General features: G+C 43.8%; 1 long non-coding RNA gene across 1 annotated transcript; it reads left to right on the forward strand.

The window, feature by feature from the left end:
* Nucleotides 1-364: 364 nt before the first annotated feature.
* On the forward strand, nucleotides 365-23,877 carry LOC142826541 (uncharacterized). The gene is made up of 4 exons (XR_012900742.1): nucleotides 365-644; nucleotides 21,896-21,949; nucleotides 22,561-22,758; nucleotides 23,401-23,877. It is a non-coding gene; the product is annotated as an uncharacterized LOC142826541 (long non-coding RNA).
* The last annotated feature ends 57 nt before the right edge of the window (nucleotides 23,878-23,934 follow it).

The raw sequence follows: 23,934 nt of genomic DNA on the forward strand, positions 1-23,934 counted from the left end.
TTCAAGCTTCCAAGGAGGGCATGAAATAAACACAGAGGATTCTGTTGCACTGCTAATTCACTGGCCTGAGCTGGGGGGTGGTGGAGCAGAATTAAGTCTCCTCAGAAGGAGCTCTGGGAGGTATTGTGCAATACCTCCCAGAGCGCCAACTCATGCAGTGGGAACACAGCTTCTCTACCCTGTTAGAGGGTTCATTGTGTGCTCTCCTTCATGGCTGAGCAGTCTTGCAGGCAGGTGTGTGCCTATGGCTCGTCTCTCTCCACCTCCGCCCCAAAGCAATAACTGTTGTGAGAATTCTAACTCTGTGCAGGAGTTATCCTCAAGTGAATGCAAGGACTGCAGTTGTGAGTGGCTCCTTCCTGCAGGTGCAGGCAGGGAGGGAAGGCTCCTCATGCCATCCACGCCTTGTTCATCTATACCCATATGACTTTAAAGCAACCCTTTTCTCCTAGAAGGTGTTTGTCATTGTGCATCTTGTAAGCTTGTTTGTACCAGTCTGATTTAAGCAATCCTAAACTACTATGGACCTGTTAGGTACTGAGTGCCTCCTGACAGGACTGAGTGCTCTCAGATCCTATTGATTACAATAGGAGCTGAACTGTGTGCCGTTGAACTGAGGGATCAATGGGGTAGGAGACACTAAGGTGAGTGGCAGGATTTGGTCCTGCTTTTGAGCCTTGCTAGGACTAAACAATAAATATTCTCATTCTAATTACTGTAGCAGCTGCCATAAGCCCGTTTGGATAAAATGTAAGTGCATATACATCTATTATATATTTTGAAGAGTTTTTCTGGATTTGTGTAAAATAAAGCCATACTTTGTGATTACCTACAATTACTAATTTTTGTGTAAACAATCTGACCTCTTGAATTAGTTGAATGCACTACTTTTACACTGGAATATACTGGGCGAAAGGTTTAGATATTTTTTTGTTTTTCACCAGAAAAAAGTCATGATTATTATGATTAGAGTTTATAAAAAATATTTGCTAACAAAATTAAAATTGAGTCGCCTATTCAACTGTCATTTTAGTGGAAAGAAAATTTCTGCTGTTATAAATCACAAAATAATTCAAATTAGTTACAGAAAGAGTAATGGAAGCTTTATGAGTTTTCAATTCGAATTTACTGTGTATGGTAATTATTCAATAAAATGAATAATGTTTGAAGTTGAAATCCCACACATTTAAAATTGTTCCTTTACTTCCCTTTTGCAAGCATATTTATGAAAAATTCTATTGCATATATTTAATTTCTTGAACTTTCCTGTAAGTGTAATCTATGCAAAATTATTTTGCCCAGTCAATGACAGGCCTTACCTGCTAGTTTGATATATTGCTACTGTAGCTTAGAAAACTTACATTTTAAAAGATCTTTTACTAGAAAGAACAAGAGAACAGTTTCCCAGTCTTACAATAACAAAAAAGGCCTGAAGGGAATACATAGATGCCATTCCAAATAGTAAACAATGATTCTTTAGCTGTATGTCTTTAAAGTTTCCTTCTAGTATGAGGGTAGCATGAAGTAGATGGAAATTATAGAGAAGGCACTTAAGAAATGGCGTTCCAAGAGCCTTTTGAAGGAGCGCATGTGACTTTGATGGCTGGAAAAATAATAAGGTTATGTAGAAGCTTGTAAATATTAGGTGTACCCTCTGAATCTCTGTTAACCAGTCAAAAATCATTACTAAATATAGCCAAGAATCTGGAATACAAATATCAGACATTATAGGGGATTTATGGTTTTACTAAATAAAAAAGAATCAGTTTGAAGATCTGAGTTGAAAAGCACAATAAAAAGGGGGTGAGGGGAGAAGTGACATTTTTTGCAGCCATTTAATCCCAAATAGTTTCATATTGGCAATTACAATGTTTAGCTAACTTTTGCAGTATACAGTGAAAATCAAGAACTTTAGTCATTTGGAAAATACTTAAAAGCACTCTCTAGTTAGTTGTAAAACTAGGCTACTGGGCCTATTTTAGCAAAAAAGATTGAATACACATGTGCAGAATCTCCATTTACTGGAAAGACCAGCTTCTAATGAATCATAACAGTTTTTCAGGTCAGTGATCTGCAAATGAAAAAGACTAAAGGGTTTCAACATGATAATCATAACTGAAGGATCTGTGTGTCCCTCCCCCATTCTTGCTGTGCACTGCTGGGGGGAGCTGACTCTTGGTAACTCACAGGCCTGCCAATGGGGCAGTGGGGAAAGGGGACAACTGCCCTGGGGCCTGGTTATACCAAACAGCCTGGAGCTCCTGGCCCAGACCCTTTAAATCACTGCAGGTACTCTATGCAGCATGCTCCGGGCAGCACCGAGGGCTGCCTGGGGGCAGCACAGTGTCCTTTGAGTGGCTCTGAGGGCTGCCTAGCTCTAGTCCCAGCCCCATCCCTTCTACCCACAGCTCCACCCCTTCCAGGAGCAAAGCAGGGTCCTACCTGCCTTGCCCATGGGTCAGGTCAGGCTGTCAGCTCCACTGGTAACCCAATAGAAATGATTTTGGAGCAGATTTGTAGAAGGGGAAAGTGGCTGTAATGTCGCTGCATCGCAAAACTTTCCCTTCACAGACATTAAATTGGAGTTGAAATTTGCACATACCAAAATGGGAGCGTAACCAAGACGTGAAGAACAATTGCTTTCCTGGGGCCTGTTTCCCTTGACACCACAACAGTAATTTGCAATGCTGGGGTGGTGGTGGTGGTGGTGAAGCAGTTCAGCCATTCAGGGATGCAAGAAAAATACTACAGGCTAGCTCAGTGATCCCCCAACTTTTAAAGCATAAGATCACTTTTTGAATTTAAGTGCAATCTAGGATCTACCTCAAACCTAAACACTCTTGCCCCATCTCCTTCCCACCCCTTCTCCAAGGCACCACTCCTGCTCCCTCCCACCTCCTTCCTCACTCACTTTTATCAGCCTGGGGGCAGGGGTTTGAGGTGCAGAAGGGGTTCAGGACTGGGGCAGGGTTTGGAATGCAGGCTCCAGCTGGGCACCACTTACCACAGGTGGCTTCTGAGTGGTGGTGCAGGGGTCAAGGCAGGCTCACCTATAATCTGGCCCTGCACCACTCCCCCAAAAGCAGCCAGCAAACTCTCTCCATCCCTTCCATCCCCCACCTTGTGGAGATGAGGTACAGGGTGGTGGGAGGGAAACCCTGACATCAGTACCAGTACCTCCCTTCCTCTTCTTCCTATGCCCTACACTGCAAGCTGGAGGCTCCTAGGAGTGAGGGGCACCTCAAAGGCAGAGGGCAGGAGCAGCACGGCAATGCTGAGAGAGGCAGTGAAGTGCCGGCACTTGATAGCCTCTTTGCCAAACCTGTCAGGATCACCTGTCAAAAGGTTCCAAGATCTACCAGTGGATCCTGATCTATTGATATTGCCATCCTTACACTGAAAAGCACTTTACTTTGTATGTAACTCCAATTAAATTAAGAGGGATGTAGTAGAAATAGGTACTTCTCAGTGTGACTAAGGGTAGTGGAATCTGGGCTTAAGCAACTTGACAGTGTGCCATCTTGAACTCCAGGTGCACTGTGATAGGAGCCTCAGAATGTCTGAGTGCTGTGATGGAGCTGAAGAAATATTGCAGAAGATTTCTATAGACCGTTTGATACACAAATGCTAATAAACCACTGCTGACTTGATTTACAAACACAATTCAAATGCAAATTGAGGCTGATTTCAAGTGGATTATTTTGCACAGCTCTGCTCCTGCTACCTCAAAACGGCTGTCAGGGCTGCGGTGCTTACTCAGGGGAATGCCCCAATGCTTCCCAGAGACAGGAGGGGATGTAGACTGAAAACCTTTATTATATTTCTTGAGACTGAGTCTTTTCTCTTTGCAAAGTAAAAATAAACAGACGAAACCTGGCCTCAGTCTGGCCTGTCAGACTGAGAAACCCACAAAAGCAATGAAAGCAAATCATATGGAAACTGGGATGACACTCCAGCCCTATTAACTCATTGGGACACATCTTCCTTTTTCATGCACTAAAGTCAGAACATCAGTTTGAATTTCCAGCTGTTAGCCGGCCAGAATGTCTATGCTCTTGTGGTTTCAAGTCAGACATTTAATTTAACTTAAAAGTATTTGGGGGGGGGGGGGGGTGAAATTGGATTCCCGTGTAGATTAGTAATCAGACATCAGATGTGTGCCTCATCTTCATCAAAGCTTTATTGCACTTTATTTCAGTGCGTATAGATTTATGAATATGCTACCAATGGACAAATAGCTGTGCAAACAGGATTTCTGTAACATAAGGTGCTTGTCTTGCATATTCTATCATGCACGCCTTTTGTTTAAGCATTTGTAGACTGAAACATCCTGTCAAGCCTTGTTCTGTAAGAGAACATATTTGTGAGACAAAGCAATGCTGTGGTCTACCAGGAGGCCTATGACTCTCTGAGTGAATTATTCACTACTTTGCTGTGGTCTACATGCCAGGTCACTGGTGTTCACAGTAGGGAGTGAGACATTATTCATTATCAGACCTTTTGTTTTCCTGTTTTAGGAGGTTCTCCCCCCTCACCTTCCCTGCGCTTCATTACCCTTTCAGGTTGTAACAAGACATTGCATTCTTTTAAACTTCCCCTGGGCAGTAGTTTTTTGCACTTGTAGAGGTAGGACAATAATAGGTGGAAAGTCTGAGCAGTTGTAAATTCTAGCAGTTAATGTCAAATTGAGGGGACAGTGATCAAATGAAGTTCATAACCACAGAACGCAACCTGGGGGTGGAATGCTGTTTCAAAGATTTCTAATGACAGGGTAATGCAATCATAAAATAGTTTTTTTCCACTGTGAATTTTTTTTAATTGATAAAAATACCTTTGGTCATCCCAAAATGTTATATATATTAAATTTTGGGGTGACCAAAGGTATTAATGAGGTTATAAGTCATTTGCTACAGCCGCTAATCAATGAGAGGACTGACCATTTCAGTTTGACAAGGCATCAAGGAAACAACACATGCATTGTATTTCTTTTCTGGGACATCCTGAGTTGCACTTTTAATGATCCTTTCTTGTTCTAGTATGCTGTTGCCTAATTGGAAACTGCTGATATAAAAGAAAGAAAGCAATGCTTGCCTAAAAAGAGCAATAGCTGTGATTTCAGATATGCCTTCTCAGACGCCAGTGAGCAGTTCATTCAGAAAATGAAACAAGGGACAATGTCACACAATTAGCAGACTCAGATAAACATTTAAAACCCATTCATGCTGGACAGTGTACAGCTGTCTTCCACCTGGCTGTTCAGCTGCATTGCTACATGCAATTCAAGGAAGAGAAATGATTAGGTCCATGAAAAGGTTATAAGATAAATATGCATGGGAAAATACTAAATACATCCCAGTGCAATTTACATATACAAGTAGAGTATGATTTGTGATATATTTTCCATAAATTAACTCTTTTTTTGTTTTTATTTTTACATGGCTGTATTGGAGTTACAGAAAATAATTTATTTGACAGGATTTAACTGCATGATGTGAGCAGTCCCAATCCTGCTACCCTTACTTATGTGATTGGGATTACTCACTTGAATATGCAGTATTCAGTTTCAAAAAGGGTTCCAGGATCAGTTCTAAAAGCACAATCCTTCCTTCATTTGGAAAAAATTCATTGGCAGGGAGACTGTCAGCAGAAAACTCTGAAAGCTGACTTGCAGTTTCTACTGAAAGGTCTTTTGATGTGGAGTGGTTAGTCCTGCATGAGCCTCCAAGTTCCACAGTTCCTGGAGTGTCTGTGCAAGATACAGGCCCCTTTTACAATATTCTCTCTTACCCCAGCACTTCTAAGGCTTGATTTACATTACAAAATTAGTGTCAAAATAATCCACCTTGCATCAGCCTAGTCGTGCGTGAGCTTACAATTAAATTTGTCTTCCACTGATGTAAGCACTCCGTTATATTGAAACAGTAACACCGCCTTCCTCAGCAGCATTGAGCCACGGTCAGTGGACTCAGTTCGATACAGTCCCTAACAAGTCTCCAGTGGCTGTCCCACAATGCCCAGTACTGACCCCTCTGGTCACAAGGGTGACCTTCGCTGCCCAGAGATCACGGAGACCGGAAGCCTCCTTTTTAAAACCTCATGAATTTTTGAAATGTTGTTTCCTGATTATCCAGCTTGGCAAGCACATCTAGCAGCTCTCCAATGTTCTGTGCAGCTGCCCAGCTGGCCATCAAGTCTCCATACTCCAGACATGCTGCAGCCTGGAATAGACCGAAGATATTGGATCTCTTGAGTCTGTGGGGAGACGAGGCTCTGCACGCACAGCCACAGACCTGCCATAGAAACATGGACATGTACTAGCAGATTGCATAGGGGATACAGGAGAAGGGGCATGACAGGGATCAGCAGCAGCGCCACATGATGGCGAAGGAGCTGGCAGGTGTATCAGAAGGCCAGGGAAGCCACCAGTTGATCTGGGGCTGAGTTGCAGACCTACTGCTTTTACAAAGAGCTGCCTGCCCTACGTGGCAGAGACTCTCCACCCCTCTGCAGATCACCAGGGGTACCTTCAAAGAGCTTAAGTCACAGGCCCCTGGCATGAACAGCAGGGAGAAGGAGAAAGAGGAGGAGGACTGAAGATATGCAGTCAAGGGACCCATTTATGGAGTGAGATGCTTGAGACATCACTGTAGTCTAGCCAGTCTTGGCACAGGGGAAGAAACCCTCAGGGTAGTGTGTGAATTTATTTCCTGTTGCAGGGATGGTGCCCCCACCATAGAAGGACACAGCTATTCACTTTTCATTAGTGTTGTTGTACTAGAAGAAGCAGCAGTACAACAAAGGGATGTGGAGCTATCTCTTTTTCATCACCCCTGTAGAGTTGTGGTGGGGAGGTGGGAGCATGCGGAACACTTTGTTTATGCACTCACAGATGTCCCTAGAATCCTCTGAGCAATCTTGACGAAGCTTTCATGAAAGATACTCTTCAATCCTCTTCCAAAGGCTTCAAGGATGGCAGTCATACTTCCTCCTCCTCTGCATCTGGAGGCTTTCCCATAGCGCATTCTGTTGTGTTGCAGGATTGAAGTATATGGGCCCTGGGTGATTTCAGGACACCAGCAGCAGCTGAACCCTTTGTGCCTTTTTCACCTTCATGAGTGAGATAACAGCCAAAATCACTACCACTGATGGAAAATGGTGCCAGTATTCAGTGCCATGGCCTTGTATTCGTAGTTTCATGCAACTGAGGATTTCCCTCCTCATTTCTCTCACTCCTGGTGGTGGGTTGGGTGTGCAGCATAAACCCAGCATTATGGTCCCTGCCTGGCTAAACTGTGATCCTAAGTCATGGAGTCATTGCTGCCCTGAGTGGGACTGTAGCCTCATCGCAGAAATAGTAAATGCAAGGCACTTCTCTGGGACCACAGAGGACCATGTCCGGGTTCAACTCTCCTCCCACAGCTCCCTTCCTGGGCTTTCCCTGTCTGGCCTGCTCCCTCTTTCCCAACTTTTCCTGGCCTGAACTGGGCTGCCAGGCGGTCCCTAGCAGCAGGATGCCCTGGGGCCAGTCCTGGGCAGTAGATAGTCTGAGCTCGGTGAGGATACAAAAGTTTGGCTAATGGGGTCAGAGCCATGGCTACCCCACCCCTACAAAAGTTTTGGCACCATTGTTCCTACCCTTATCATTCCATACCAAGGGACATTAAAGACAAGCACAACTGCACCTTCCTGTGAGAGCCATTTCTGATGTACATTTAGCTAGTGTAGAGATAAATATTCCTTTCCTTTTAAGCTCTGTTCCATGATTTTATTCAGGTTTTTATGTATATGCTTTTAACTTGTACAGATTTTTTTAAGTGTTTTTGTTACTCAATAAAACTCTGTCATTTGGAAAATAATTCATCTTTGTTGGTTCCCACCATATGCTGTGGAATGCCTGGCAGCAGTGAAAGCCCCCTCTTGCTTGTTGTTGTGCACGGTCACAGCCCATATTGTCAGTGGCAAACACAGTGTGATAATAATAAATATAGAGCACACACAACTGCATTTTCAGTGTTATATTCACAAATGGGTACCAAGCACCAAACAATTCATAAAAGGACCCCCCAGACAACAAGGCTAGGTAGAGCATACAACACGCCACAATGCTTTACTGTGGATGATTTTTAAAGGGCTCCTTCAAAGCCTCCTCGGAGATGTATAGCCCCACATTGAGCTCTTCTAACTGCCTTCTCCTTGGCTGTTCACACTCGGCAAACAGCTGTTGCACTTCAGGTCTCCACTTGAGCAGTAACTTTTCCCTATTAGCTTCATAAACATTATGCTGGACACAGCAGGCAGTCATAATCTTTGGGATATTCTTCTCAGTGAGATGCAAACTTGTGAGTAAACAATGCCAGGATCCGTACAATCTACCAAAGCCACATTCCACTATTGTTCTGCACGTGTTAGCTGGTAGTTGAATCTCTTCTTGGTACTATCAAGGTTGTGACAAATAATGTCACATAATGTGAACTTGAATTAAAATGTTGATTTTTTTTTTCAAATCAACTTCACAGTTTATACACTGAGAATTGTTTAAGCCTCACTGTTTGAATTTCCAGATTGTTTTGGGAAGCAAGATGAGTGCAGCTGCCTTTTCAACAGTCTTGGATGTCAGAGCCCAGACTTCACCCCAGAAGCATGTGTTCACATTATTCTAATATTTAGATCGTTGATCTGTCATAGCATAAAGGACAATTTTCTACCATTCTCAGCAAAGCCCATGTCTTTTGGAACAGGAAATGGTAGAAAACATACAACACGCTGCACTTAAAGATTTATAAAGCCCACATTGCAAACTACAGTAGACTTCCGATAATCCGGAACCTATGGGACCTAGGTGGTGCCAGATTATCAGATATGCCGGAGTATCAGGAGGTACTATAAGCTGGTTATATATATACTGTATACATTATATACGGTATATAAAGTGTTCTTAACCCTTTTTATTGTACATACTGTATACAGTATACTGTAAAGTTTTAGTTTTTTAACCCTTTTTTACCCTTTTCGCTCAGTTCAGCTGCTGCCGCTGTTACCTTATGACTCATTTTTTGCCGAAGATCACTCACTAGGCTCTTGCCATTTTGATGCCGGGCTATCAGGAGTGCCGGACTATTGGATGCCGGACTATTGGAGTTTTACTGTACATACATCAAATTGGTGTGTGACTTATTCCCAAGGTTTATTTTCTGGTCTATCTCTCTATTTATGTAAACCCACCACCCCAGAATCTGAACACCTCTCAGGCACTGATGATTTTATCCTTGCAGCACCCCTGTAAGATAGTGAAGTGTTGTTATCTTTGTTATACAGCTGGGAACTAAGCACAAAAGGGCAGATCCTCAGGTGGTATAAATTGTCTCATAGCCTTACTGAAATCAAGAAAAAAGCATTTGACGTAGGGTTATAATTTATATTCTCAGAGGTTCTGATCGTGAGATTAAATGGCTTGTCCAAGGTAACACACTAAATCTGTGACAGAAACTTAATCTACAGTATTCCAGTTAAGTGCCTTACCTATACAACTGTCCTTAACTCTGTATCTATTTTGTCCATACCACATGCAATAAAAGTTGTAGCTATGTGTGTTTGGCCCAGCAGGTCATATTATACAAATAAGTATTAAGCAGACAGCTTTTCCAGTATCAGTTAGGAGTTCTGCCTAAAAAGTAATGGTATTACATGGCTTATTGCAATATTACCAACCTCAAATGTTCAAAAATCATGAGTCAGGTTCTCCAAAAATCATGGGATTGACTTTAAAATACGGAGACTATGTAAATGTAATATATTTAGTGTTGTTTTTATTTGCCTTCTGCTTTTAGAGTTTTTAGGGTGTGCTGTGATCACGTTTTGAAGCTTTCTCCACAGCCACGAGGGCTTATTTTTTTCTTTAAGAATGAAGGCTATAGTAATCACATATCCACATGACTCCAGGAGCTAGGGCTTCAAGGGAAACAATAATTGTCATGAGACTCATGACAAAATCATGAGAGTTGATGACACTACCAGTGTCACTAACAGTGACAAAGTTGAAAAGGATGTACACATGAATTACTAAAAAGGTCCAGTCAAAATGATATAGGCTACATTTTCTCTTTTTCTCTTTTCATCTTTCCTCCCTCCCATGGAAACATGAAACTGAGACTTCTAAATCATTACTGGGCTCAAAATCCCTACAAAACCATTGTATATGTTTCAGTTTTTAACATTGTACTTTACTGATACCCCCGAACAAAGAAGCAAAAATCCAAAGCTTTCAAATTGGTCATGCTAGTACAATCATGAGTGAGTGTGAGTGGTATCCTTTCACACATCCTGCAGCTCTCAATTAAGGAAAATGCCAGACTTCTGTTAGCAAGACAGCTGGTGGTACTCAGTAACTAAATATAGTACTGTCATCACCTAGGAGGATAGCCAGGGCACTTTACTGATTGGGACAACTGATGTTTTGGTTTAGCCCAAATAATTTCAAAACATATGCTATTATTTTAAGTAAATAGTGAATGAAATCAATGAATAAATGTTTTGCTGATTTTATCTATCAAGTTAATAATATGTAATGTATTTTTAAAGAAGCACTCGTCTTCATTTTGGAGAGAAATAGTAAATACCACTGGGTTCTTACTTATTTTGTGTTTGTGTTTACAACATCTTTTGGGCTGTCTTTTCATTGGGAGTACAGCCTCTCGAACAATATGGCTTCTGTCCTATAGGGACCACAATTGTTGCTGTTATTTTTAGATTTTATCAGCATTTGTTTGGGATGACTGCAGTTTCTAAGGTTCCACAGGACTACTTGTTGCACAAAGTTATGAGTGAGTTATGTAGTTCAGCCCAACTAAAAGTTGCTCCAGTGTACACTGGATTCAATGGACAGATATCCATTGACTTCAGCCAGAGCCTGAGTTGGTCCCAGATTCCATTTAAACTTTTTTGGATATACTACCAAGCCAAAGACATGGTGCATACCACATATCTACAAAAGGACTACTGTAGAAGTCATAGAACACTAGAATTGGAAGGGACCTCGAGAGGTCATTAAGTCCAGTCCCCTGCCCTCATGGCAGGACTGAGCACCATCTAGATCATCCCTGACAGGTGTCTGTCTAACCTGCTCTTAAATATCTCCAGTGATGGAGATTCCACAACCTCTCTATGCAATTTATTCCAGTGTTTAACCACCCTGACAGTTAGGAAGTTTTTCCTAATGTTCAACCTAAACCTCCCTTGCTGCAATTTAAGCCCATTGCTTTTTGTCCCATCCTCAGAGGCCAAGAAGAACAATTTTTCTCCCTCCTCCTTGTAATACCCTTTAAAATACTTGAAAACTGCTATTATGTGCCCGCTCAGTCTTCTCTTTTCTAAGCTAAAAAAGCCCAGTTTTTTCAGTCTTCCTCATAGGTCATGTTTTCTAGATCTTTCATCATTTCTGTTGCTTTTTTCTGGACCTTCTCTAATTTCTCTATAGTGATAGAAATGTAGCCATGTTAGTCTGGTGTAGCTGAAACAAAATACAGGACTATGTAGCACTTTAAAGACTAACAAGATGGTTTATTAGATGATGAGCTTTCGTGGGCCAGACCCACTTCCTCAGATCAAAATGAAAGCTCATCATCTAATAAAGTGCTACATAGTCCGTATTTAATTTCTCTATCTCTTTCCTGAAATGTGGTGTCCAGAACTGGACACAATACATGAACAGAGGCCTAATCAGTACAGAGTAGAGCAGAAGAATGACTTCTCGTGTGTTGCTCAAAGCACTCCTGTTAATACTTCCAAGAATCATGTTTGATTTTTTAAATATTAAAATATTTAATATCAATATAAAATATCCATATAATGGATAATGTCCATATAATTTAATATTAATATACAATGTAAATATATTGTAAAATATAGTATTTACCTTTTATATGGATAATCTTTTTGCATCCCTTCATCTTCAAAGCTAATAGCCTTTGTTCCATGAATCCAACTGAAAAAAAAAATGTAACCAATACATTTTGGAAACCTCCATAGATTACATAAAATAGCTTTCTGGACAGAAGAGTGTCAACATTTTAAGGTCTTGTTTTGGAGTCTACAGGGGTAGAAAAAATGCTTTACTTAAGTTTAAATATGGCTATTAGAGTGTGTCTACTCTGCACCATTTTCCCAGAATAGTGGCTGTTATTCTGGAAAAACAAACTAGCATCCACACTGCAATTGCGTTACTTCGAAAGAAAGTTGAAATGGTGGAGGGCTTTTTCCGATGCTGGTAAACCTCATTCCATGAGAAATAAGGCCTCTTCCGAAAAAGCTTATTCTGAAAGAAGCTTGCAGTGTAGACGTTCCTCTAGAGAGGCACAAATGAGGTCTCTGTTATTTCGCTGTCTCCAGCAGTGTTCCCTGTAAACTATGCACTTGTCAGGAGAGATTCCAATGCTGTCCAGCTGATTAGCAGAGTGCTCACAGGTAGGTTTTGTTTCTACTGATGGTGCACATTTAGGCTACATCTACACTGCAGTGTACCAGAGTATCCCAAAATAGCTATCCTATGTCTTCACAGCAAGCCCGTTATTTCAAAATATAATGGGCTTGCTATTCCGACATTCCTGTAAAACTTGTTCCATGAGGAGTAAGGGACCTTTCAGAATAGTGGGTTATTTCAAAATTTGGTGTTGTGTTGACAGTGCCAAAGTACGACATAAGCTATTTCAAAATAAGATCGAGATAAGATATATAATTTGTGTAACTCAAAGCTACAAGCTACGGTGTAGTGTAGATGTACCTTTATTCTGCAAATGGATGGAAAAAATCCACACATAGATGGAAAAGAATAGAGGGAACTTTGTTCTCCACTATAAGTATATCTTAAGTCTAGTTTAGCTACACCACAGTAGTTATTGTAAATGTTGATCAACAGTTGTATAGTTTTATTTCTACAGTTAGCACCCTGGCATAAGGGCCCTGGACAAATACTCTGGCTAGTCCATGCCGGTCTAGGAGCACATACAAAAAAAGTTTCATTGCAGCCAGGGGTTAGAGGATGAAACTTTAGTACTCTTCTGCATTAGTAGTGCTAGTTGGCACAATCTGAGCACATGATAATGCAAGACAACAGATTCAAAATGAATTTTAAACCTGATTGGTTTCTTCCATGGAAATTTCACTTAACTAATTTTTAGTTTCCTTCGGTGTTTGCCTTATTTAGAAACATTACTCAGTAATAGCAATGAACTCTAGTTTTATACTGAGGTGGGTTGAAGTTTTTGTTTTCTAGACATTTCAAGAAAGATTTCAGTGTTGGTACAATGTGCTAGTTTTGGGCAAGCCTGTAGACAGAAATTCTGTTTTATCCACAAAATCAATACAATGCAAGCAGTAGAAGTGCAAATTTACCTGCATCATCTGGCCAATGTTTCTCAGATCTCATTCCAAAGATAAGATGGGTGATGTAATATATTTTGTTAGACCAACTTCTGTTGTGGAAAGGGACACAAGCTTTTGAGCTGCACTCTGCTTCTTCAGATCTGGGAAATTAACTCAAACTAACTCATAGTTTCACTGCTAAATACAAGATTCGAACAGATTGTTTAGCATAAATAACTAACACATATTTCAAGGTTCCGTTCAAGATGAAGTGGTCCATTAACACCCTTTCAGTCGGGGGAAGGGAAAAGCAGCTGGGGTAAGGTTTTTAGTGAGTTAGGGGAGGTCTACATTTAAAATGTTGCTGTGACACAGCTGCACCAATGCTGCTGCACCACTATGGTACTTCGGTGAAGCTGTTACTACACAGACCTGGGAAAATGTTGCCCATCAATGTAGTTAATTCACCTCCATGAGAGGTAGTAGCTATGCCAATGTGAGAGGTCCTCCAGTCAACATAGGGGCTGCCTATACTGGGCTATTGTTAGTACAACCACATTGCTTAGGGTGAGAAAAAAACACCTCTCCCTCATCGTGGAGAGGAATATGTACAATACACTTGTGGTAAACCAAGCTGAGATTTTTCCTAGATACGTCAAAGACAAACTTGTTTTATGTTTTAATCTACACTGGTATATTAACTATTAAAAGGTAGATTTTAAGTAATTCCAAGTGATAGCAAACTTATCAAATCAGATTACCTAGCAAATACACAAAGTAAATCTAAAATACTAAAAAAAATTGGTTATGAATTAGCAATTTTCTCACCCTGACTGATGGTACAAGCAGGCTTGCAGATTCTCAAGACACAGCCTGCACTTGCTTTGGGCTTCCTACCCTCACTCCAGTCCTTTTCTATTAGAGCGTTTCTCATGTGTTCAGTTGTGGAAGAAGAACAACGTATATGTCACTCCCTGCTTAACATAGCTTTTCCATATGTTGGGAACCCTTTGTTCCAAAAACAGTTTTCAGCTCAGTTTGTGAGAAAATACAGGAATCCAAAATGAAATCCAGCGTTACTTACAGGCTGTCTGGAGCGTTTTCAGGAAGGATTATCAGGTGGGGGATTTGCTTCTTCAAAGGCCTATTGTTTTTTCTAATGCTGAAAGGGCCTTTGAAAACCAGCTATGTAGGCTGGAAGCATTTGGCTTAGTGGGTGTTAGCCAGGTGTAACTACATTTGAAACTCATATTTGTGTATAATGATTAGGTTTCAACCACTCAGTATCTGCAGTTTTAACTAAGGGTATGTCTACACTACCCACTCATTTTGAAATAAGCTATTTCAGAATAATAACTCCCGAAATCGCTATTTCAGAATAATGTATCCACACTACAAATCCCTATCAAAATAGCACAGAATTATGTCAAAATAGCATGTTCACACTGATTGGAGGCTGAATCACATTTAAAGCCCCCTGTAAGCACTCCGGGCAGGGCAGCAGGACAGCAGTCACTTCCTGTAGCTGCTGCCTGAGGCTATTGGAGGTTTGTGCTTAAAGGAGCTACCCTCTACAACTGTGTCTCAATCTCCTCTCCGTTGCCTACCTCCTCAAGGGACAGCAAACTCTTCCCACTGTATGCTCTGGTTGCCCTTGCAGATGCCACACTACTTCTGCCATGGAGCTGGACCTGCTGCAAAGCACTCGCTGGGTCTTACAGCTCCTGCTGCACTTCCTGGTGTACTTTAATGCAGGCTGCCCACATGGCACTACAGCACCAGGACCAGCAGCTTACTCTGGGGCTCCTCCTCCTCATCTCTCTTCATGTGCTGCTCATGCAGCACAGCCCCTTCCATCTTCCACTGCACACCGTGCACCACTGCTTCTGACTCCGGGACACCAGTTCTGACTGGTGGGACCAGATCGTCATGGATGACCAGCTTCAGAACTTCTGCATGTGGAAGGACACCTTCCTGGAGCTGTGCGAATGGCTCACCTCTGCCCTCACATGACGGGACACCTGCACGTGACTCGCCATCCCCCTCCAGAAGTGGGTCGCCATTGCCATTTGGAAGCTCGTCACGCCAGACAGTTACTGCTCTGTCTGTAACCAGTTCAGCATGGAAAAATCAACCACTGGGGCCATGTTCATGCAGGTATGACTCTCTCACTGTTGTCCCAGGAGGGTGGTGAAGTACTAGAATGGGATTCCCTAGGGAAGAGGAGGGGTGTGTGGAATCTCTCTCCCTGGAGGCTTTGCAGTCCCACCTTAAAAAAGCCCTGCAGGGAATGGGGTACTTAGGGGTTGCTTCTCCTGAGGGAATGGGCTTGGGCTTAGGGACCTCCTGAGACCTCTGGCAACCCTGTGATTTTTAGTTTGTATCTATCTACAGGCAGTGAGGGCCATAAATGTCATTTTGCTGCACAGGGTCATCTTCCTGGGCAATGTCAACCCCATCGTCACTGGCTTTGCTGCCGTGGGCTTTTCCAACTATGTGTGTGTGTAGGGCGGGGGGAGAGGGGCATTGATGGCACTCAATTCCCCATCTGGGTTCCTGACCACTGGGCCTCCAATTACATCAACCAGAAGGGGTACTTTTCAATGGTGCTGCAGGCCCTTGTGGACCACCGGGGCCACTTCACCAACACTAATGTCAGGTGTTTGGGGAAGGCACATGACACCTGCATCTCTAGGAACTCCAGCCTCTTCCAGAAGATGCACACCAGTATTTGTTTCCCTGATTGCACCATCCGGGTAAGGGACATGGACATGTCAATGGGCATCATGGGCGACACAGCCTAACCCTTGCTCTCCTGACTAATGAAGCCCTACACAGGACACCTTGACCCCACAAAAGAACGGTTCAATGTCAGGCTCAGCAGGGCCATTTGAACTGCACACCTGTGTGAGAACAAGGGGCGACCTTCCTGCTAGGGTTGGGGGCAGAGGCCGAGCAATTGGCCAGGGTCTTTGAGCAGCTGCACACGGCTGCTATCTGGCTTGCCCATTGGGGGCTGTGTGCATCTGAGAGGTCCTGAGCAGGGGCAGATATAGGGCAGGGCGAACGGGGCGGCCGCCCCAGGGCCCGTGCTTCAAAAAGCCCCACGCATGTGCCGTGGCAAAGGGAGGGCCCCGCGAAATTATGCAAAACGGTCATCTGCCCGTGGTCCTGAGGGAGTGTTTCTGACAAAACCACCTGTGACACTCTCTTTTGGGCCTCCCCACAAGGGACCTCTGCATAGCCCCTCTGTGCCTTTCCTCCCCCACTCCTCCCTTTGTTGCTCTCCTTTCCCACCTCTCCCCTCCCCTGCAGACCAAATAAACCAGATGTTTCAATTTGGAACAATAAACTTTTTATTACTTTTAATTGGGTTAAATATAACTGGGAAAGGAATCTGGGAGGGAAGATGATGGAGGTAGAAGGGGCAGGAGGTGGGAGGAGGGGCACAGGTATGAGACTGGGACTGATGCCTGCCTCGGGTGGTCACACGCCCTTGTGTGTGGGGCCCTTGTTAGCCATGAGGAGGAGCTAAGGGTCAAAGCCAAGAGGTGAAGGCAGGAGCAGGAGTGAGTGTGTGGGGGGTGGGAGGAGGGGACTTGGGAAGCAGCTGATGCGAGGGGGTGGCTGCTGGACCACTCAGGATCAGGTGGTTGACAGCAGTGGTGTATGCCACGCACAAGCTGGATCCAGGTCTGCTTGGACAGCTCCTGCCAAGTGGTATGGCACAACTCCAAGTCGGCATCCCACCTCTGCTCCTGCCATTTACCACACCACTGGAGGGCATGCACACAGGCGATGTGTTCCCGCTCCAGGTCCTCGCGGGACCGTCTGCAGTGGTGGATCTTGTGGGGTCAGGAGGATGGCGCAGGAGGTGATGGATGTGCCTCACTCGCAGCTGATCCAGCAATGAAGAAAAGCGAGAAGACCAGTCATCCCAGGAGACAGAGTGCAGGAAGCCTAGCCCTAATGTGTGAGCTGGATGCTGTCCCAAGAGCGTGGGCATGAGCCTGTGCCATGTGTGGTACAGCTGTGTGTGTCCATGATGCCAGCTTCCATAGTGGTGGCTTGCGGTGGGAAGGTGTTCCACCATGGAGTCGGGAGTAAGGCAGGTCTCTCCAGAAACCCTGTGAGCTGGAGCGCAAGGTTCCTTTGTGGCAGCCCATGCAGCTGTCTGTTCCAGACTGGTGCTCCCTGTGCATCCACACACCCAGGATGCTGTGCGATCCCCAGGCCGAGAAGGCTTGATGGGTGGACGCTCACCTTGCTATTTTAAATTAACGCTGCAGTGTAGACATGTCCTAATAGTTAATGGATATACCATATTTTAGCACATATAATCCGCGGGTTATATGCGTTTTTACAAACCCTGCACCCCCCCACGCAGGGTGTACTCGGGTGCGAGGTATACAGTATTTTTTGTATTTACCTGGTGAGTTCCTGTGCAGCCACCAGCCTCCGGGCAGGGGAGTGCTCATCCCCCTGGTGCCTGCGCAGCCGCAGGAAGGGGCGGGGGAGAGCTCATCCCCCGGTTTCTGCACAGCTACAGGAACCAGGGAGATGAGCGCTCCCCCGCCTGGAGACTGAAGGCTGCGCAGGAACTGGTGCAGTGAGTGCCCGCAGGAACCGAGGCATTTAGGGTGGCTAATTCCCCTCCTTCTTCCCCCTGGCACCATAAATTAGCTAATATATCCCGGCACAGTTTGAAAGAAAAGTCTTGCATACCATGTGGCTTATACTCGTGCACGGGGTATACAAGATTTTTTTTACTCAGTTCGGAAAAACTGCGGGGTATATTCGGATGCGGGGTATATTCGCTAAAATACGGTACTAGTCTCAGACCAGACAATAAACAAATAGGTGGACATAAACTGCTGTTTACCATAATGTGTGTAACCATTTGTTAGGGCAAACTGGCCATAGTGGCAGATCACAGCCCATGGATCTGTGTGTAAAGACAACTGTTTCCCAGAGTTCACCTTTTTCATTCATGTCTGCTACTTAGTCAACTGTTTCTTCATATCCTGATGAAATATTTTAGGGAAAGCTCCACAATCTGACCTATAGCTAAAAAAAAATCTAGAGCATATTCTGCCCTCAGTTACTCCAGTGTCATCCCATTCATTGTAGTGGTGTTGGTTTACCACATAATATATAAAGATGATTACAAGCTGCATATAGACAAACACAAATATTGTGCTATTTTTATTCCCTTGCCAATTATATCTGAGGAAAATGTCAGGAGGATTTGACATCCATGGGAAGAAGCGGATGTCTTCTATTGATAGCCAACAAGTTCTGTTTCTGGATTATTCTAGTGCTTAAATACCTTTTAGATGGAAGTACATACTGATGGCAGTTTAGATGTGCTATTGTAAGAAAAGCATCATTTTTCATTCATTTATTATCCACTGGACTGGCCATCAGTTCTCTTTAGTTGCTTCATATTTGTATCACACTTAACAGTACCATAATGAATTATATATTAGAAAAATATCCAGTCAATTTATATGGAATATATAGTTCTATATTTTAGTACTAATGGAGCTGAGAATGTATTAGCTTTGAGTCAGTAAGTTTATGATAACCCTGCTTTTTTTCATTGAAGCTTCTTTCATTACTTCAGTGTTAGACTTGTTAATTTAAAGCACTTTTCTTCAAAACAACAGAAAAATGTAACTGGAAAGCAGAGATGAATTTGCACTTCAAAGGTACAGTTTAAAAAATCTTTTTGAACAAACACAAAATTTGACTTAGTTTTTCTAAATGGAGAAAGTAAGAAATGTAAGATCTGGAAAAGTGGATTTGGCTTGATAGTACTATAACTTTTTAGTGGTTTTTTTATTGTATGAGCTGATTCAACCTATTTATGGACTGTAAGAAGACATGGGAAAAATACTGTTCCTGAGTTAAGCTTAGAGTGTCTGCTTTGCCATAAATAAATGAATAAATAAAGCCAAACCCATTAATATTCAATAATGCTCCATAGTTTAGGCAGCATAAGGAATACATTTGGAAGGAGAGGAGTTGGTTTAGTTTCTCAGTATGGCAAGTAACTATGGAAAAAAATCAATCATCTATCAACAAATAAGTCCCTATACTGGTCAGTCCAAAGCAGCGCAAATCTACACAATGTCTCTGTTCCACTGAGTTCACCATTTTCTGGTGTCTGTTGAAGTGAGGAATCATTCAGCTTTGGATCTGCTATTGGTATTTTGGAAATAAGAATTCACAGAACTGTAAAGAGCAAATATAATACACAGATGACTATTTTCTAAACAATACAGTACTAGGTTTGTGTATCCAACAACTTTACAAGTTTATTCTGGACCACCCAAAAAGAGTGGTGAGTAATCCATAAAATTTGTTTTTCAAATATGGATATTCTTATTTTTAGCCAACTCCAATGTATTTATTTTAAAAACATATACACATGAAGCACGCACATGTGTGTATGGGTATGTCTACACTACAAAGTTAGTTCGAACTAACTTTCATAGGCGCTACACTAGCGCTCCGTTAGTTCGAATTTAATTCAAACTAACGGAGTGCTTAGTTCGAACAAGGTAATCCTCATTCCACGAGGATTAAGCCTAGTTCGAACAAGCAAGTTTGAATTAAGGGGTGTGTAGCCCCTTAATTTGAACTAGTGGGAGGCTAGCCCTCCCCAGGTTTCCCTGGTGGACACTCTGGCCAACACCAGGGAAACTCTATTGCCCCCCTCCCGGCCCCGGCCCCCTTAAAGGGGCACGGGCTGGCTACGGTGCCCGTGCCAGGTGCAAGCCTGCCAGCACCCAGCCAGCAGACCCTGCACTTGGCAAGGATCGAGCCACCCACCCGATGCCCCCCAGCCCTCCTGCTCTTCCCGGGACCAGGCTGGCGGCTCCCGGGAGCTTGCCCGGGACCGCAAGAGGCGGGCACCTGCCTGGGCTAGTGCGGACATCGTGGACCTTGTCCACGATCTCTGCACTAGGCACAGGAAAGTGGCCGGCTTGGGCAGGATATCTGCCAGCCTGGCCGCCCAGGAGCAGGTGTGCAAGAGAAGCAAGGGGGTCCACTGAGACCCCCGACCCTGAGCCCTGAGCTTACAATGGCCGTCCTGGGTCAGACCAAAGGTCCATCTAGCCCAGTAGCCTGTCTGCCGACAGCGGCCAACCCTAGGGACCCTGGAGGGGATGGACTGAAGACAGTGACCAAGCCATTTGTCTCGTGCCATCCCTCTCCAGCCTTCCACAAATCTTGGGCAGGGACACCACTCTTACCCCCTGGCTAATACCACTCCATGGACCCAACCTCCATGACTTGATCTCACTTCCCTTTAAACTCTGTTCCAGTTCTAGCCTTCACAGCCTCTTGCAGCAAGGAGTTCCACAGGTTGACTCTTTGCTTTGTGAAGAACAACTTTCTGTTACTAGTTTGTCCCCCCTCCGTCTCCTCTTTTCTAAGCTGAGAAGTCCCAGTCTCTTTAGCCTCTCTTCATATGGGACCTGTTCCAAACCCCTGATCATTTTAGTTGCCCTCCCCTCTCCCAGCCTCTCTCTTCCCCTCTCCCACCTCCTTTTCCCAGTCTCCCCCAGTTTTGTTTAATAAAGACAGATTCCATTTTGGAAGACACGTTATCTTTATTTTGTACATCAAGAAGAGGGGTTAGAGAAGGGTAAGTGGAAGGAGGTGAGGGAGGAATGGGGTACGCGCCCCTGATGGGGAGGACTGGGCTGGCTCTGCGGGCTTCTGGGGGTGGAAGCTCCCCTGCAGCCACCCAATTGCCCCCTCTCTCCAGATGACAGCCTGCGGCAACTGCAGGCGGGCTGATGGCCGAGTGCTGTGATGTGCCGAGTGTGGGCACTCGGGCACTCCAAGACAGGACTGCTTTGCAAGCGGGGCACCCCTGAGAACTGTCTGTCCGGGGTGGGGGTCGGGACCCTTTAAGCACAGCCCTCGGCTAGCCTGAGACAGCATCTACACGCTCTAAGTCCTCCTCTGATGCCCTGCCGGCACTGCTTCCGGCCATCCTTAACCCCGCTTCGGGGTCCACTTAATGTGGACGCGCTAGTTCGAATTAGTAAAACGCTAATTCGAACTAGTTTTTAGTTCTAGATGCGTTAGTTCGAATTAGCTTAGTTCGAATTAACTAATTCGAACTAAGTTAGTTCGAATTAGCGCTGTAGTGTAGACATACCCTATGTGTGTAAAATAAATCTCACTTCTGTAGATTTGGCTATATTATCATTCAGATCACAAGATTTTATTTACCACAGTTTTACCATCAGATGAAGCAAAGTGTCTGAGTTTGAAATTTGGCACATAAAATCTCAACCTGGAAGTGATTTTTAAAAAAGAACACAGATTTGCTTTAACCTGCAAGACTGAGAAACAATTGGATTAGTGGTTATATAGATTTTTCCATGTGCCTATCACTTAAAAGTTTTGCTTTTTGAAACTGAAATTTGCTTGTAATTAGTTAACTCTGTGAACTCATGTGTTTTAGAATGCTGCCAAAAAACTAACTCCATCATATATTTTATCATTTCTTTTATAGGAAGAAAAAAAATCTACAGTGCATTTTCCAAGCAAATTCTCATGGTTTAAGTGGGTGTGTATCCATAGCATCTATATTGCCTTTAATTGACTTATAATATAAACCACAATGCCTACGAAATTGCCAAGTTCAATGGTAACAACTTTGAGCCACTAAAAAATCTGTAATTTTATCTTGAGCTAAAGGACTTAGAGCTGCACAGGGAGTCATGGTGCGTTTTGTCAAGATTCTGCATACCCGGAATGTCCAGTTAAAAACTGACACCCTAGACTGTAATACAAATAGTTCAAATGTATCTATAAGGTGAGTAAATAGGGCCAAATTGTCATAGGCATTCAGCAACCAACCTTCACTGAGGCGGCACTTAAATAAAGTGAGAGATTTTTTTAATGGCCCATTCTCATGGGAGATTTTAGATGCTGAGCACATTTGTAAATCTGGCACCATTTGTGTGCACTGAATCCTTTGGAAATCTGGCCTAAAGTGTTCAGTTTTACTACAGGTTGCAGCACAAATGCAAGGATATTAAAAATTTAAGTGAGGGCCCATTAAGAATAGGTCTTCTTACCACAGATAGCAAGTTTTTTGATGAGGGAACATTGTTCATTCTATATGCATTACCTATCACATGTAAAAAAAATTCTGATGACATTCCCTTTGTACAGCTTTAGCACCACCCCATGCCCTGCAGCAAGGTCTTGATATTTGACCTGTATTGGATCAGAGGCAAGGCTTTGAGCCAGGCCACCTCCTGAGAGCCAACAGCCTTATAAAAAAAGACAGCCAAAGTGAATGGAGTGAGCAATGAACTGGGCAGCAGCCAACAGGGGAATTAGCCTGGGAAACCTCCTATAGGAGCTAAGGTAAGTGTGGCTTTAGGGGGGTTGTGTTGTGAGCTGTTGGGGTGAGTATCGAAGTGCTTGTCTTTCTGTCTGTTATTGCCCACCCCGATCTAGGTGCTTCTTCATAGCTTCAGGCAGGAGCTACCCTCTGCTTTGCTGAGCAGCCCTTTATATTTGGGCTGCTCTAGCAAGCCCTTTCTTGATTGGCTCTCTTAATAAGCTCTTTCTTGATTGGAGGGTTCTGTCCAGTCTCCCTCTTGAACTGCTTTAGACCCTACTCTCCCTGAGTGTGCAACTGCACCATTACACTATATTTAAAGCTTATGCATATGCATAAAAGGGCTGAATTAAGGGTGCACAATCAAGCTTAATTATGTCATTTCTTAATTTTTGACTGTTTGACTTTACATTCAAAAACATTTGTAAAATGACAGTTTTTCTGTGTGTGATACAATTTACATTGTGTCACCACTGATGTAACTAGTAGATATTTGTTTCACATTCTTTTGTACATATAAAACACATAGAGGTAATTTTTCAGCAAAATGTATTAAGATATTGTTTCCTGGAAGTCAGTCACATAGTTAACTCCTCATTATATTTAAAATGTCATGGAAATGATTGACCACCAATGAACAGACACCACTGTAATTCATGTTTCAGAACGTAGATCTTTAGTGGTTATGATGAAAAAGAAACCTTACAAATGATGACTACAGAAAAGGAAAGAATGAAAGAAGATGAGATATTTTATTTCTCTTTGTACTCTTTCACCCTGACTGCCTGTACGGGGGCCCTTCCCGGCCCCGTTTCTGAGTCCTATGCCCACACCCCGCGTGGGCTTGGTTCCCCCTCAGGGTTCAGTCTTCCCGCCTTCACGGGAGTGATTCTGGTGGTCGGCCGTGCCTTATGACGCCACACGGCCGGCGCCTAGCTCAAACGCTTCTCCCCCTCCCGTGGGAGAGGGGGAGGGAAAGGGGGGCCCGGGCCCGCCCTCACTCACGGGCCCCAGCCCAGGGCCCTAAGGACACGGAGATATTTAGCTCCGGTCCGGCTGACGGGGCTCCTTGCCGAAACGCGTCAGCCCACCAGCTCCAATGAGCTCTGCCCTGGGCCACTTCCTTCCCCTCCTCAGGTGCCCCTTCCGCCCCCCTCCTCGGGGTGGTCACCTTGGGTTCGTCCGTACGCCCGCACTTG

The sequence above is a fragment of the Pelodiscus sinensis genome, chromosome 1, assembly GCF_049634645.1.
Source record: "Pelodiscus sinensis isolate JC-2024 chromosome 1, ASM4963464v1, whole genome shotgun sequence".
Lineage (NCBI taxonomy): Eukaryota > Metazoa > Chordata > Testudines > Trionychidae > Pelodiscus > Pelodiscus sinensis.